The sequence below is a fragment of the Bubalus bubalis genome, chromosome 2 (assembly GCF_019923935.1).
Source record: "Bubalus bubalis isolate 160015118507 breed Murrah chromosome 2, NDDB_SH_1, whole genome shotgun sequence".
Classification (NCBI taxonomy): Eukaryota; Metazoa; Chordata; class Mammalia; order Artiodactyla; family Bovidae; genus Bubalus; species Bubalus bubalis.
This window is the reverse complement of record NC_059158.1, coordinates 169,958,936-169,974,660: the sequence shown is the minus strand read 5'-3', so window position 1 is coordinate 169,974,660 and position 15,725 is coordinate 169,958,936. Positions and strand designations below refer to the sequence as shown.

General features: G+C 43.7%; 1 protein-coding gene across 1 annotated transcript in view; it reads left to right on the top strand.

The window, feature by feature from the left end:
- Positions 1–15,725, top strand: part of DNER (delta/notch like EGF repeat containing) — a 383,862-nt gene that overhangs the window by 61,876 nt on the left and 306,261 nt on the right. The window lies entirely within an intron of this gene.

Here is a 15,725-nt window from a genome sequence, read left to right as displayed (position 1 = left end):
ACTTGGGTTCGGCAGGGAGCTATCGACAGTGGGGTGATAATCACAATTTGTGATCAAGCGTGGCTTGGTTCATATATTTATGAAAAGAGGACATGGAAGATACTGGGCCTCCACAGAGAAAGTTAGATGGAGCATTTGTTTACTTTTTTATTTTCGTGGCAAGTGGCTCCGGGGAAGCCATGAGCTCTTGATGGGCTTGGCGCCAACCATTCTCAACACCACTGAAACAAAAACCTCAATACTTTCATGGCTGACTCTGGGGCTGCAGAGAGCAAACACCGTTCCCACTGCTCTCCCCCCAAAGATGCTTCAGGCTCGCGTACCGGCTCCATCCGGAATGTGGCAGCTGTCAACAGCAGGGGCGCTGCCACCCAGAGCCAGAAATGAGGAATGATTTTTCTCCCCAGACCTCTGACTCTCGGGCTCTTAAGAGCATCTGCGTTACTCTGTGACACATGAAAAGAAACCTTGGGTTTTCCGAGCGCGATTCGGAAGACTGCAAAAGCTAATGGACATGCTCGCGGCGTGCCCACTGAGACGCAGGTCCAAATTAGCATGCTGATGCTTAAGCTCTAACAGATTCCGGGAGAAGAAAGATCCTGTGTTCGAGATGGCGCTAATCGTCCCCGACCCCATTCATTAGCATACTCCCCGGGCCCCTGCCTCTGTGTGCTCCCTTCTGCTCCCTGTGAACAGCTTTTCACAGCTTCTCTTCCATCTGCTGAAATAAACAATAGCCTTTGTAACCCATGGAAAAAGCAGCAGCAGGTGAAGAACTATTTTTAGACACGCTGCAAGCTCAACGTTGATGACTGCATTTTCACACCTAAAACACACAAGATACGAGGCTGAGAAAAATGAATTTTTGCCCCCTCAGCTGAGCTCATGCTCTCTGCTGTCTTTCACATGCTGCTTTCTGCCTGGAGCTTTCTTCTGTCACCAGAGATGCTGCAGGGTCAGGTCACCTCCTTTTCATGGCTCCTCTTCCATCCCCACTTGATGGCTCTATAACAATGACCACTCTTCTTTTCTCCCATCTCGCTCTTTAACATAATGCTGAGGAGACTGGTTTACTGATGTGCAGGTATCCTTGGTTCATCCCCCTCTGTGGTGTCCTGAGGAAGGCACCTGGTGCCCTCACCGCATCACATGGAGAACTTCGTATGAAAATTGGCTTTACCTGTTATTTCCTGTATCCTGCAGAGTAAATCTGCAAAGTGGTGGTCTTATTCATTTCACAGATGAGGAACGTGGGAGAGGGGACTTGGAGAGGTTGAGAAACCAGCTCAGCCTACCTGCCTTGTCGAGGCCAAACTTGAGACTGAACTTAGGTTTTTTCTGATCTAAGACCTCATGTTTCCTGCTGCCTTTCTCACTGACTTAATTTCAAATCATTCTTGACTGCAGGGGACAGGGCTCCATTTTTCTTTTGATGTTTCTTCTAGTTCTTTGATTCTATCATGAAATAAATCTCTTTTGAGTACAGTTTTCCTTTTTATGAAGTGCTGCAGTAAAATGCCCAGTAATAGCTCAGATGTCAGAGGCCTGTCATTTGCCTTTTCTAATTGAGACAAATCCGTGATACTCCCCACCGATTTTCTCTCTGCCATCAGGGTGCCTGATTTAATTGTCCCTACCACTGCTTTATGGCTATAACGCTGAATCTTAAGAGCATCATGGCTGTTGGCACTTGGACACTAGAACTGTCCCCATGGATCGTGCTAACCTGTATGCTGCCCCATGTCAAGTCTCCATTTGACTACTCTTTGCTTCCCCATAATCCCCTTTGAAACTCAGAGACTTACTCTGAGGTGTCACCTACAGAAGGTCCTTGAAGTCCCCTTGGTTGATACTGTGCTTATTCATGGTTTGGGAATAAAAGACTCCTTGATCACTATTCTGGTGAAATGTGCTTTCATTCTCTTGTTTTGCCCCGTGCTGAGTTAACCTGAGACAGACCGCAATAGGCAGCCAAGGGAGGGGCTCACAGCTTAACACATCTGAATGGGTCCTTCTCCACCTCTGCTTCCCAAAAGGGGTTTCCTCCTGCAGTTCTGCTTTCTCTGAGACCCAGATAGTGTCTTGAGATTCTACAGAGCAAAAAAAAAAAAAAAAAAAAAAAAGAGAGAGAGCGAGAGAGAGATAGGTTCCAGGGCTTGCTCATGGCCAGAGCTGGGACGAAGACACACAGGGGTCCTCTGAGAACTGTAAGAAAACATGGAAGATTAAGACTTCACTCCCATTTACCCCATCTGTCAAGGACTCATTCACAAATGAGTTTATGCCAATAGGAGTCTTTTGGTTACAAGCAGTGAAAATGCACTGCTCTTAATTTAAGGAAAAAAGAATCTGTTAATTTAAGAAAAGAAAATGTAAGGCCCTGGACTGCAGGGCAACTCTCAGAGTTGAAAATGAAGCTGAGCGATTGACCTTGTCAGGAAGGGGAGCCAGGGTGGGTGGGGGTGCAGGAAGTGTCCTTTCCTGAAGCTGCCCTTGGGACAATTCAGCTCTGTCTTGGAGTCCCTGGACTCACGACTAGAATTAGGGAAAGACTTAATGGGCCCGCCGTGTCACAGACCAGACTTAGGGCCAGACTAACCGTTCACTGAGCCTCCCCAAGGGAAATCTTGGTGCTCATGGCAGATGGACAAATGGAGGAGAGGCAAGCAAGACCATTACATGTCCCTTACACCCTGCATTTATCCCCAGCTCTGGAGATTAGAAGGGATAAGCTACCCACTCCAATATTCTTGGGCTTCCCTGGTGGCTCAGCTGGTAAAGAATCTGCCTGCAACGCTGGAGACCTGGGTTCGATCCCTGGGTTGGGAAGATCCCCTGGAGAAGGGAAAGGCTACCCACTCCAGTATTCTGGCCTGGAGAATTCCATGGACTGTATAGTCTATGGGGTCGCAAAGAGTCGGACACGACTGAGCGACTTTCACTGGAGATTCTACGGAAAGCATTTCACAGCTGTCCATGGTGACCAGTCCTAGGGCCTTTCCGTACAAGCAGGGGAAAAAGGAAGGGACTCAGCAATCAGACACTGTCAGATGAGGTGAACACCAAGTGGAAGTCACAGTGGACCATGGTGGGTAACTCCAGGCAGGCAGGTAGAGTGCATTCTGGCAAGAGAGTGGTACCAGGTAAAGCAAATGGCACAGAAAGAAGTGTTCAAGTGGTGGGTTCATGGAGGATTGTGAAACAGAGCAGGACCTTGCCTGCCCCCACCTCCCCCCTCCATGTCTTCTGCCTGCCTTTTGTCTGTGGAAAACTTTAGTCAAAGAATAAGTTTGAGCAGAGAAGTGAGAACATGCAAAAACAAAGGAAAACAGTCTGTGCTTAGTTACTCAGTCGTGTCCAACTCTCTGCAACCCCATGGACTGTAGCCCACCATGTTCCTCTGTCCATGGGCATTCTCCAGGCCAAAATACTGGAGTGTGTTGCCATACCCTCCTCCAGGGGATCTTCCCAACCCAGGGATCGAACCCAGGTCTCCCACATTGCAGGCATATTCTTTACCATCTGAGCCACCAGGAAAACAGTCAAAGGAGACCAAATAATAATAATGTAGTCATTAAGCATAGCCTAGGACCTTTAGTTCCTTCATGAAAGTGAAGTGAAGTCCACTCAGTCATGTCCGACTCTTTGCAACCCCATGAACTGTAGCCCACCAGGCTCCTCCTCCATCCATGGAATTTTCCAGGCAAGAATACTGGAGTGGGTTGCCATTTCCTTCTCCAAGGGATCTTCCCGACCCAGGGATCAAACCCAGGTCTCCTGCATTGCAGGCAGACATTTTACCATCTGAGCCACTTGGACCCATACTTCCCTCATGGGCTATAGATAATATTTTGAGCCATATCCTGTGAACTGTCTTATAGATACTGAAACCCCAGGTGAAGAAGTTAACCACTTGATGACCAGACTGTAGCCATGACATAAGGTGTCACAATTCTGAGAACCAGCCTCAGAAAATGGAAACAAACTGGCCCTGGACCTGAAGATTAACTGTAACTAGAACAGTGAAGATGTTGCTAGTCAGACCACTGATGATCAGTTTCACGGTGGCAGTGACAGCCAGCTGTGCTGTTTCTGCATGTAGCCCCCTCCTTCTGTCTATAAAGAAAGGCTCTTGCCCTCTGATTTGTCAGTGGCGGGGGGTGGGGAGGTCGGCCTTTGGACAGATGTCCACCCTGCCCCCACCCCAGTAGGGCATCTGAAATAAAGTCAAGTTTCCTTCCCACCAGCCTGGCCTGTTTATTGGCGTTTGAGTGGTGAGCAGCCAGACCCCTACCTTTCAGTAATAGTAGCAGGAGGGAAGGGCTGGAATTTAGCATCACGATGTCCCTCTTTTCCAGAGAGATCTGGCATTGCAAGTCTGATCTCTACCCAAGAAGCTCTATTCTGACAGGGTCTGGGTGAAGGCTGCTTTTCAAGACTGAAAGTGAAAGTATTTTCAAAGTATTTTCAAATGCTCAGACGTTTCCGACTCTTTGTGACCCCGTGGACTGTAGCCCATCAGGCTCCTCTATCCATGGACTTCTCCAGGCAAGAATACTGGAGTGGGTTGCCATACCCTCCTCCAGGGGATCTTCCCAACCCAGGGATTGAACCTGGGTCTCCTGCATTGCAGGCAGATTCTTTACCATCTGAGCCACCAGGGTGAAGCCACTTTTCAGGAGTAGCCCCGGGCAAGATTATGAAATAGGGAAATATATTTTCATTTCTAAAATTTTCCCTTTCTTTGGTGATGATGGTCTCCATTAAAGCAGATAGTAGAAGATACTCTTTTGTTATGTCCCCTCTAAACTGCCTTCAAAACCCCTTCTCAGATGCTTCATTCACACCACGGTATGAGTGTCGGAGAATAACTTAATGGGGATATTTGCATTCTTCACCAGAAGTGGGGAAGTTATAAGAGTTGAATCTGTAGCTGATGGAACCTTTTTAGTTACCATATGTGGGACAGAAGGTAACGAGTGACTTTGTTCTTGGATATGGAGATCATCTGGAGGTTGAGCTATTGATTTTGATGCTCTTCCTTAAGGTCTGAAAAGGGAGAATAGAAAGGAAAGAGTTAAGGACAATTCTCCTTTACTGCATATAAAGTGTAGTGACCTTCAGGTATTAGACATTTCCTATCATCACATCGAAGGATATAAATATTCCCTCCTTTTGATGATCTCAATTGCTGTAGTCCTGGTGTAGTTCCACGATGTTGTTCAGTCACCAAGTCATGTCCAACCCTACATGACCCCATGGACTGCTGTCCATGCAGTCCTCCCTGTCCCTCACCATCTCCTGGAGTTTGTCCAAGTTCATGTCCATTGAATTTGTGATGCCATCCAACCATCTCATCTTCTGTTGCCCTCTTCTCCTTCTGCCTTCAATCTTTCCCAGCATTAGAGTCTTTTCCAGTGAGTCAGCTCCTCGCATCAGGTGGCCAAAGTATTGGAGTTCAGCTTCAGCATCAGTCCTTCCAATGAGTATTCAGGGTTAATATCCTTTAGGATGGACTAGTTGAATCCCCCTGCAGTCCAAGGGACTCTCAAGAGTCTTCTCCAGCACCACAGTTCAAAAGCATCAATTCTTCGGTACTCTGCCTTTTTTATGGTTCAACTCTCCCATCCCTATGAGAGATCCTCTTAGCTAAAGCCAATGGTGTGTTGGAACTGGCTCCTGCTGGCCTGCAAGGATGATCCCGGACATCTCCTTACAAGCTGGAGTTCAGTGACGTCACATTGGTAGCTGAAAATTAGACATGGTGGGAGTATTTACACCATGGAAATTGGAAATCCTTTAAAGCAGGAATTTTTTTTCCAGAAAGTTGACTGTTAAACATTTATCTGCATATAACCAGATAGAATTCATTTTGAAGTATTGCTTTTACATACGTAATGCTCTCCCTCCTGTGGAGATAACATTTTAATAAGTAATACTGATAAGTGTATAAACGTACAGTTAAGCTTACAAAGCATCTTTGTACTCAGTCTTTGCTGTTAGATTTTTTTAACCTTAAAATAAGAAGCTGCTTCTGATTGCAATAGAAATACATCTTGAAATGACTGTGGATTAGATGAGTCGAGAGTGTTAACCGAGACCCTTTTAACCTGCAGTTGTGGTCTAGCCTTTTCTCACCTCCTCCTCTCTTCTGGTCTCTGTTACTGGAAAGAATTCCAAGTGTCAGCCATCTGTTCAGTTTAATGAGTTCAGGACAGTGTATGCTTCATTCATGGATTTTGGCCTCTTGACATAGGTCAGCAGGGACACATTATCTCTGGGAGGGAAGAAGCCTACTGTAATTGCAAGCACGTTTTTAACAGAGGAAGATTTCTCACATTAATGGAAAAAAGTGTTTGGAACAGTGAGTACGTAGGAGATGAGTTATTATGGGGCAAAATGCACTTTTCAAAGAAAGGTCTGTTAGCTTTTATATTTGAATCAGAAATAAATAATGTCCCAGATAATCACAGCATATATACGGAGTGAGTTTACCATTGAACCCAGGTCTCCTGCATTGTAGGCAGATTCTTTACCAGCTGAGCCATGAGGGAAGCCTGTTTACCATTTAGTAGTTGTTATAACTTATTTTCATTATCATAATGAGTATTATGCATACTCTTACCATCCCCAACACAAGACTCAAGACTGAAGAAAGAGAATTCCTTAGAAAAATGAGATATTCTAAAACAGCTAAGTCGTTTGATACCTCTGAGCTGAAGAAATGAAGAAAGATGCGAAGAAATGGACTAACTACAGTGCCTTTGGACAGACTCAGTACAGAACCTACTCGTAACACAAAAAAGCTTGCAGTTATTTCAGGCACTCAAAGATGTTGCAAAGAGAAAGCCCTAAATGCTGAATCTGATGCAAAACAACTTAAGTGTTACTCTAAGAATAGTATATGCTTTGACTTAAATGCAAAACAATGATCTCCATTTAGACAGCAGATAAAAGATTCTAAATAGTAGGGCTGATTACCTCCAACTTGCAACTTTACATGATTCAGTTGGCATTTATTGAGCATTTGCTATGAACCACATGCAGTGAGGGACCTCAGGATGCCCACAGGACTGTGATGGGAAAGCAACAGCATCAGTAAATGAGAGAGAAAAATCCAGACTCAAGGATGGAGGTGAAGAACTCAGTTCCTCCCCAATACACTAAAATTACACTCTAGGTTTTCCTGAGGACATTTTAGTATTTTCCTAGTACATTTCTAACTGTGAGCCCCTCCTTTTATCTAAAACATCTAAAGCTATAACACTGTATACTTTTATTTCTTTGGCTTTTTCCTTATAAATATCAATCATGCTCTTTGTGGAACAAAGAGAATGTTTAGGGAACGCTAAAGAAAATGAATCACTTGTAGTCTCCTAAAGTCAGAGGTAATCACCTTTTAGCACGTTTTCCCCAGAATATTATTTATATATATATATATGTAAGTATATCATTGATTTCAAGTTGGAATCATTTATATGATTTTATATTCTGCCTTTCCCCTCAACTTCTCGTGAGCATTTCTGAATCTCATTAACTTTTGTACAAAAACCTGCTTTTTAATTATTGGCTATTTCATTACACACTGTTGTAACCATTTAACATTTCTTCTGTTGTTAAACCTTGAGGTCATTTCTGATTTTTTTGCTATTATGTTATAGATAGCTTTGATGTAGATTGTCATAGATACCCTTGTATAAAAATCTTCATGCACATTCCTGAATGCATTTCTACCGTATCTTAGGAACAGAATTACTGAATCATACAATTATGATAATTGTAATAGCTTTTGATACATATTTCCAGACTGCATTCTCCAAGTGTTTCCTAGTTTATATACCCATCTGCAATGATGTGGATATTCTGAAATGTATGTTTTAATATTAATGTAGCAGATACAAGTGGGGAAGTTGAATTCTGAGAAAAAAAAATTTAATTTTTTTTAAATTGGAGAATAATTGCTTTACAATGTTGTGTTGTTTCTGCTGTACAATAACGTAAATCAGCCATAAATATACATATATCCCCTCCCTCTTGAACCATCCCACCCATCCCGGTTGTCACGGCACCGTTTTGAGCTCCCTGTGTTATATAGCAACTTTCTACTAGCTACCTATTTTATATATGGTAATGTATGTCTTTCAGTGCGACTCTCTCAGGTCGTCCCACCCTCCCCTTCTCCTGCTGTGTTCACAAGTCTTTTCTCCATGTCTGCATCTATATAGCCTGCCCTGGAAATAGATTCATCAGTACTATTTTTCTAGATTCCATGTGAATGAATGTGAATAATATGAACGTGGAAGTTGCTCAGTCGTGTCCAGCTCTTTGCTTCCCCATGGCCTATAATAGTCCATGGAATTCTCCAGGCCAGAATACTGGAGTGGGTAGCTGTTCCCTTCTCCACAGGATCTTCCCAACCCAGGAATCAACCCAGGGCCTTCTGCATTGCAGGCGGATTCTTTACCAACTGAGCTATCAGGGAAGGTCATGTATATGTGTTAATATACAATATTTGATTGTCTCTTTCTGACTGACTTCACTCTGTATAACAGGCTCTAGGTTCATCCACCTCACTAGAACTGACTCAAATACAGTTCTTTTTATGGCTGAGTAATATTCTATTATATATATCTACCACAGCTTCTTTATCCATCCCTTTGTTGATGGACATCTAGGTTGCTTCCATGTCCTGGCTGTTGTAAATAGTGCTACAATGAACATTGGGGTACATGTGTCTTTTTCATTTATGGTTGAAATAAAACATTTTGCAATGATTAAGTTTTATAGCAATGAGACAGATATCATTCTTGCTGTTTCCACTGCCTGAATTGCTCATCTCCAAATCACTGTTACATCCAGCTCTCTCTACACGCCAACCCCTATGAGAGACAGTTCTGGAACCCTCTGACCAATTCTCCCCACTGTTTTATTTTCTTCTTATTACCACTATGTGCTCATGCTCAGTCACTTCAGTGTGTCCAACTCTTTGAGACCCTATAGACTATAGCCCGCCAGGCTCCTCTGTCCATTGGATTCTCCAGGCCAGAATACTGGAGTGGGTTGCCATGCCCTCCTCAGGGGATCTTCCTGACCCAGGGATCGAACCCGTGTTTCTTATGTCTCCTGTATTGTCAGGCGGGTTCTTTACCACTAGCACCAACTGGGAAGCCCTCTAATTGGCATTGCTTGGTACTAAATATTTATGACTTATCTATTGCCTCTGGGCTACTGCACGAGGGCGGGGAGCTTGTCTGGTTCTCCAGCACATAGAGTGTTCAGTCAGCAGGTGTTAAATGGATGCACAAAAATACTTGATGAATGTGATTGCTTTTATGTTGTTAATTCTTTTTTTATTCCTTCAGAAAACTCGAGTGTAATGTTACATAACAAGCAACTGTCAGATGTTTCGTCTGTCCCATTAGTAACTCAGAGATGGCTGGCTCAGGCCTTTCTCCTGTAAATTATGTCAAGTGCACAATTGCAGATAGAAGCATAATGCACTTGCTTAGCATCAGCAAAACACAGAAAGAAGTGGATGGTTATCTGACTTCCCAGTTTTGATGTTTGGGGTTCTGAATTAAACCAGGATCTCATTATTTATTGTACATGGTGAGCCATCTGTGTTCATAGTGCTTTTCCACATCAGGGTTTTTTTGTTTTTTACTATTTCATTATTTATTATAGACTTTTCTTGGTAGTCCAAGCTGGGTACTAGCCTGCACTTGGTGGGACATTTTTAGTCACCTTCTTGTAATGTCTTAAAATTAGCAGGTGGAAATAATCCACACTCACGGGATTATTGGGCACATGAGCCGGGGTTGTCATCTGCTCACTGTGGCTTTTGTAAAGGCGTGGAAAGTGGAAGTGGAGATTCAGATTCAGGTGCCAGCAGGTGTCGACCAAAAATATAGTCAGAGGATGAGATGGTTGGATGGCATCACTGACTCGATGAGCTTGAGTTTGAGCAAGCTCGGGGAGTTGATGATGGACAGGGAAGCGTGGCATGCTGCTGTCCATGGGGTTGCAAACAGATGGACATGACTGACTGACTGACTGACTGAACTGAACAAATATAGCCACACCCTGAAAGTAGACAGTCATCTGGGGGGAAGGTTTAGGACGCCAAGCCTGGGAGACATCGTATTAGTAGCTCTGAGAAAACTGCTCGAAGGAGGCAGGGGGGAGGTCAGGCTACATACATGTTTGCAATAAAGGGAGCAAGCAGTTTGAACATCAAAGATCAGATATCCAGCTAAGGAATTTAGCATTCTATGTATGGGAAGATTATACTTTGCAGCTGAAGATGGAGAAGCTCTATACAGTCAGCAAAAACAAGACTGGCAGCTGACTATGGCTCAGATCATAAAGTCCTTATGGCCAATTTCAGACTTAAATTGTAGAAAGTAGGAAAAACCACCAGGCCATTCAGGTATGACCTAAATAAAATCCCTTACAATTATACACTGAAAGTGACAAATAGATTCAAGAAATTAGATCTGATAGACAGAGTGCCTGAAGAACTATGGACGGAGGTTCATAACACAGTATAAGAGGTGGTGATCAAAACCATCCTCAAGAAGAAGAAATGCGAAAGGGCAAAATGGATGTCTGAAGAGGTCTTAACTAATAGCCGAGAAAACAAGAGAAGTGAAAGGCAAAAGAGAAAAGGAAAGATATACACATCTGAATATAGAGTTCCAAAGAATAGCAGGAGAAAGAGATAAGAAAGCCTTCCTAAGTGATCAATGCAAAGAGACAGAGGAAAACAATAGAATGGGAAAGACTAGAGATATCTTCAAGAAAATTAGAGATACCACGGGAACATTTCACACAAAGATGGGCACAATAAAGGACAGAAATGGTATGGACCTAACAGAAGCAGAAGATATTAAGAAGAGGTGGCAAGAATACACAGAAGAACTATACAAAAAAGATCTTCATGACCCAGATAACCACAATGGTGTGATCACTCACCTAGAGCCAGACATCCTGGAATGTGAAGTCAAGTGGGCCTTAAGAAGCATCACTACAAATAAAGCTAGTGGAGGTGACGGAATCCAGCTGAGCTTTTTCAAATCCTAAAAGATGATGGTGTGAAAGTGCTGCACTCAGTATGCCAGCAAATTAGGAAAACTCAGCAGTGGTCACAGGACTGGAAAAGGTCAGTTTTCATTCCAAACCTAAAGAAAGGCCATGCCAAAGAATGTTCGAACTACTGCACAATTGCATTCATCTCACACGCTAGCAGAGTAATGCTCAAAATTCTCCAAGCCAGGCTTCAACAGTATGTGAATCAAAAACTTTCAGATGTTCAAACTGGGTTTAGTAAAGGCAGGAACCAGAGATCAAATTGCCAGCAACTACAGTGGCACCCCACTCCAGTACTCTTGCCTGGAAAATGCCATGGATGGAGGAGCCTGGTGGGCTGCAGTCCATGGGGTTGCGAAGAGTCGGACACAACAGAGCGACTTCACTTTCACTTTTCACTTTCATGCATTGGAGAAGGAAATGGCAACCCACTGCAGTGTTCTTGCTTGGAGAATCCCAGGGATGGGAGAGCCTGGTGGGCTGCCGTCTATGGGGTCACACAGAGTCGGACACGACTGAAGTGACTTAGCAGCAGCAGCATTGGATCATAGAAAAAGCAAGAGAATTCCAGATAAACATCTACTTCTGTTTCATTGACTACACTAAAGCCTTTGTGTGGATCACAACAAACTGTGGAAAATGCTTCAAGAGATGGGAACACCAGACCACCTCACCTGCCTCCTGAGAAACCTGTATGCAGGTCAAGAAACAACAATTAGAAATGGACATGGAACAGTGGACTGGTTCCAAATTGGCAAAGGAGTATGTCACAGCTTTTTATTGTCACCCTGCTTTTTTAACTTATATGCAGAGTACATCATGCAAAATGCCAGCCTGGATGAAGCCCAAGCTGGAATCAAGTTTGCTGGGAGAAATATCAATAACCTCAGATATGCAGATGACACAACTCTTATGGAAGAAAGTGAATAGCAACTAAAGAGCCTCTTGATAAAGTGAAAGAGGAGAGTGAAAAAACTGGCTAAAAACTCAGCACTCAAAAAACAAAGACCATGGCATCTGGTCCCATCACTTCATGACAAATAGATGGGGAAACAATGGAAACAGTGACAGACTTTATTGTCTTGGGTTCCAAAATCACTGCAGATGGTAACTGCAGCCATGAAATTAAAAGATGCTTTTAACTTTCCTTGGAAGAAAAGTTATGACCAACCTAGACAGCAAATTAAAAAGCAGACACATTGCTTTGCCGACAAAGGTCTATACAGTCAAAGCTGTGGTTTTTCTAGTAGTCATGTATGAATGTGAGAGTTAGACCATAAAGAAGGCTGAGCACTGAAGAACTGATGCTTCTGAGCTGTGGAGTTGGAGAAGAGTCTTGAGAATCCCGTGGACTGCAAGGAGATCAAACCAGTCAATCCTAAAGGAAATCAGTCCTGAATATTCAATGGAAAGACTGATGCTGAAGCTGAAATTTCAACGCTTTGGCCACCTGATGGGAAGAACTGACTCATTTGAAAAGACCCTGATGTTCGGAAAGATTGAAGGCGGGAGGAGAAGGGGACGACAGAGGATGAGATGGTTGGATAGAATCACCAACTCAATGAACATGAGTTTGAGCAAGCTCTGGGAGATGATGAAGGACAGGAAGCCTGGCGTGCTGCGGTTCATGGGGTCGCAAAGAGTCAGACACGACTGAATGACTGAACAACAATAAGTATGGGAAGATGCAAGCCTCTAGGCTTGCTGAATTCATTCCTTTCATATGCACCTCAGCTATCTGTGACCAATCCTGTCCTTGTTCACCTTGCTTCTTGCATTCCCCAGTTCCTCAGCAGTCACTGTGGCGGGAAGCAACATGAGCTGGATCACAGTTTTGGGAGCCCTCATTCACATTTGGAGGCCAGAAATCGCTGGCTGTGACATTTCTTGTTGATTAATATGGCAGGAGATGCTTTCATTTCATACAGGAAAAGGATTAAAAGCCATGTGGCCAAGGTTTTGGTTTATCCCTTGCTCTCCTGGAAAGTGGCGAAAGGACTAGATTTCCTCAGGATAGTTTGCTTCTGGTTGATTACCTGGGGAGGACTAGCCCTCTTTCCCAACCTTGTCCTTCAGGCCCATGTGTCTGTGGTTTGTGCCCTCTCCCATTGCACGTGGCACGTGGTGTCTTAGATGCTAAGAGAAGCCTGCAGTGTGAGGGGCAGAGGCTCCAGCAACCCTGTTCTGGATGCAGAACAGGCCTGGTGAAGGTCAGCACCTAGAAGGTATGTGGTTGAATGAACAAGAAAGAAACTTACACGTCCCAAGGGGCTGGGCTGGGGTTTTTCTGGTGGCACAGTGGTAAAGAATCTGCTTACAATGCGAGAGACCTGGAAGGAGAGAGCTCCTTCCAGGGCCTTCAAGTCTTCATTTTCTCCTGCCCAGTCCCTCCCAGACAATCCAGAGAACTCTTTCCTATCTTCCCTTCCCACCCGTCAGCTAGAATCCCATGATCCATCACTTGACCCAACCTCCTGCCAATGCTCTCAGCATCCTCACTCCTTTGGACATTCTGCTGCACCAGCTCAGCAAAATCGCAACCCATATCTGTCTAGATGTTAACCTTTGCTCCAAACCCAGGCTGATGAGCTTTGCCAGGAGAAGTCACCCAGTCTGGAGATAGGTGCTGCTGGGTATTCCTGGTCTCCAACCTCTCCTGGGTCCTCAGCACTGTCCAGTGAGCCGTCCATAATCCCAGTGACCTGTCTGTGACATCCAGTTCCTGGTGTGGCCTCACTCCATCATGCATACGTTGTTCTGACACAATTAGTGCCTCAGAGGCTGAGAGCATGTTGTGATATTTCTTCTCTCTCTGTGTTGACCATGATGGAGAAGCACAGTAAAAATAAATTGATTTGGAATTGTCTTTTGATTCCAGAAATTATCATAGATATTTGAAATTGCCCTGAACCTCATTGTAAAGCAGAAGCAGAGAAAAAAGTGTTTCTTCTGAAGGTTTTTTTTCCTCCCCCATGGGATGTGCTGAGCTACTTTCTCTTCGTGTATCAGTTAATGATAATATTTTGCTCCCTGTTCACTTATCTTTAAATAATTTGGCACAATTCTATATTAATCCTTTCAACAAAGCTATGAGTCTGTGAGTGGGAAGTATGGTATTGTAGTGCAATCTTGAAACATGCAGATCAGAGCTTAGAGCTGAGAAGACGAAGATCTGCCACAATAGAAGACAAAGAGAAGAGCAAAGCGGAGTTAACCTTATTTTGTGAAAGCATTAGCCTTTTATAGTTCTTTTTTTTTAGTCTTGTAAGCTTTTAAAATAGCCTCTGCAGAAGTGATGGTGTGTGAAAGGGATAATTTAGGAGTTTGGGGTTAAAATATACACACTGCTATATATAAAATGGGCTTCCTAGGTGGCGCTAATGGTAAAGAACCCATTTGCCAAAGCAGGAGACATAAGAGACATGGGTTCGATCCCTGGGTTGGAAAAATCCCCTGGCAGCTCTCTCCAGTATTCTTGCCTGGAGAATCCCATGGACAGAGGGGCTTGGCAGGCTAAACTCAATGGGGTCACAAAGAGTCAGGCCGAAATCATACATAAAATAGATAACCAACAAAGACCTACTGTGTAGCACAGGGGACTCTACTCAATATCTTGTAATAACCTTTAATGGAAAGGAACCTATATATTTATATGTGTGTGTGTGTGTGTGTGCGCACGTATGTGTGTGTGTGTGCGTGTGTGTATGTGTGTGTGTGAATCAGTTTGCTGTACACCTGAAACTAACACATCATTGTAAATCAACTATATTTCAGTAAAATAGAAAATAAAATAGCTTCTGCATGGTGCTCATGGTGCTATTGTGTAGGTGGTACATTGGAAGAGGGCACAGGCTGTGAAAAGAAATAGATGCTGGTGTGGGGGCAGGGGGCATCTGCTGATGTAATTTTTCTTCAAGGCCTCTTTCATAAATACCTATTGGTAATTAAGATCCAGGTTCAAATTGAAGCTGTGCCTTGGAGGAGGAAGCCAGAACTTGTGTTTTCTGTTACTTAACTGGTGAAAAGTTGCAAGTTCTGGGAACTCCGGAGCCCAACACCAGGCTGCCGTCAGAGCCCTGCTCCCGAGTCCTGGGGGTCCGAGGCCTTGTCTTCACTTCCTGGCTCCATCCCCATCCTTTGGCCAGCTGTTCAGGTTTTGTGTGGATGAAGCCTGAGGTCCCAGCCTCATAAGAGCTTTGCTCTTAGCCACTTTCAGGATGTCAAGATAAAGCCTCAAAAGCTTATTTTTAGTTTTATAATATCTTTAGAAATTACCTTCAGGGTTCTTATTCTTTATTGAATGTCCTTGGGTCTCCTGAGAAGACATTTCAACATGTAAAAAACTGTCAGAAAAAAGTCTAGGATAATTTGTATTCTAATGAGAAATACTGTTTTCTCATTTCTAAAAGTTGCTTTCCCATAGCTTTGTCTTGTTTTTATGTGCTTTTCTTGGAGCTTTTATGGTATGATCGTTTTGTCGTTCAATAAGTCAATAAGTTCAATAGTCAATAAGTTGTGTCCGACTTTTTGCAACCCCATGGATTGCAGCATGCCAGGCTCCTCTGTCCTTCACTATCTCCCAGAGTTTGCTCAAATTCATGTCCATTGAGTCAGTGGTGCTACCTAACTATCTCATC